General features: G+C 43.6%; 1 non-coding gene across 1 annotated transcript; it reads right to left on the bottom strand.

Moving 5' to 3' along the window:
• Positions 1-985: 985 nt before the first annotated feature.
• LOC148142118 (U2 spliceosomal RNA) lies at positions 986-1176 on the bottom strand. Its single transcript, XR_015752426.1, has one exon. It is a non-coding gene; the product is annotated as a U2 spliceosomal RNA (small nuclear RNA).
• Positions 1177-1709: the final 533 nt, after the last annotated feature.

Genomic DNA, 1709 nt, shown 5'->3' with positions numbered 1-1709 from the left:
AGTAGCAGTCGCTGTGTATAATATAGAGAACAGCAGCACCTATGTATAAGATAGAGAACAGCAGTCCCTGTGTATAAGGTAGAGAACAGCAGTCCCTGTGTATAATATGGACAATAGCTGTCCCTGTGTATCATATAGAGAGTAGCAGTCACTCTGTACAATGTAGAGATCAGTAGTTCTTTTCCCTGGAGTGGGGGAGTCCAGAACTAGAGGCCATAGGTTTAGCATGAAAGGGGAAAAAATTCAACGGGATGTAAGGGGCAACTTTTTCATGCAGAGAGTGGTGCGTGTATGGAATGAGATGCCAGAGGAAGTGGTGGAGGCATTTAAATTAAACTAAATTACAGCATTTAAAAGGCATCTGGATGGATATATGAACAGGAAGAATTTAGAAGGATATGGGCCAATGCTGGCAAATGGGATTAGATTAGGATATCTGGTTAGCATAGACAAGTTGAACTGAAGGATTTGTTTCTGTGCTGCACATCTCTCTGATTCTGTGCTTTAAATACATCAGATCTTTGTCTGCTTCACATTGTTCTCAAAATCTCTCATTTAATACATCAAAATGATTCTCATCATCATCAAAATCCGAATTGTTGATTACTTCAATAGCTTCATGTTCTCCATTTTGTTTTCTGAAATGCCGTTTGCCATTAGGTAGAGCTGGTGGGCAACTTTGTTTGACTTTTAAGGTAAAAACAATGACTGCAGATGCTGGAAACCAGATTCTGGATTAGTGGTGCTGGAAGAGCACAGCAGTTCAGGCAGCATCCAAGGAGCTGCGAAATCGACATTTCGGGCAAAAGCCCTTCATCAGGAATAAATCAGAAAGACACAGACAAATCGGATTGTAGAACAAGTCGATTTGCACGAAGGCAAGTCTGACTTGACTAACGAAAACTGTCCGTACTCGGATCATAAGGAATAAAGCAAAAGCATCACAAAAAGAGGACAAACAAAGCTGTTTTTCAGATACTTTAATGAGGGGCACACCATTCCCAGAAACACTGCAATACTGGGACGATGCGTGGAGTTAGTGGAGCAAGCTCCTATTACAACTCCTTCCTGCAAAAATCAGATTAATATTCAGTCCCTTAGTCAGGGACATATCAGATATTAAAACTGACAAGAACAGAACTACACATGATCTTAGCCAAAAGGCCGAGAAGCGATACTTGCCGCATCCGTGACTACCTTCGGACCCAGCCGCTTCCTACATTTCTACCAGCCTGACTGTGACCAAAGACCTATAGCTCACGGCTGACAGTTTCATTGCTGCCTAGTTATTTCCAGATCTTCTAACCAGAGTAAACGATCCATTTATCCAGGTGAATTCATCTAATCTTTTCTATGACCCTGTTTGATAGTGAATGTAGATGAGCAGTAATGTACCAATCAGCTGCGCTGGGGCTGAGTGTCGGTCACGAACAAGCCGGTCGTGTGTCTCTGACAGAGTATCAATGAGATTGCAGCAACCCACTGGGACAGAGCTGTGCACAGAGAATGGTGCAGCACAGAGGGAGGTACTGCAGCTACTCGTTGTCTGCATCAGCTGTCACTCTGTATGGGCTCCTTCCCTAGTCCCACTCGCCAAGTTTTTCCCCATGCAGGCCCTGCAAATCTCTCTGCAGATAATCATTGAACTCTCTCCTGAAAGCCATGATTGAATCTGGCTCCAATGGTCTCTCAGGCAGTGCACAGCCAAT

This window comes from Chiloscyllium plagiosum, unplaced genomic scaffold, assembly GCF_037043375.1.
Source record: "Chiloscyllium plagiosum isolate Xiang-an unplaced genomic scaffold, Cpla_swu_hap1 HiC_scaffold_31, whole genome shotgun sequence".
In the NCBI taxonomy this organism is placed as follows: domain Eukaryota; kingdom Metazoa; phylum Chordata; class Chondrichthyes; order Orectolobiformes; family Hemiscylliidae; genus Chiloscyllium; species Chiloscyllium plagiosum.
Note: the sequence above shows the minus strand (reverse complement) of the source record. Positions and strands in the feature narration are given on the sequence as shown.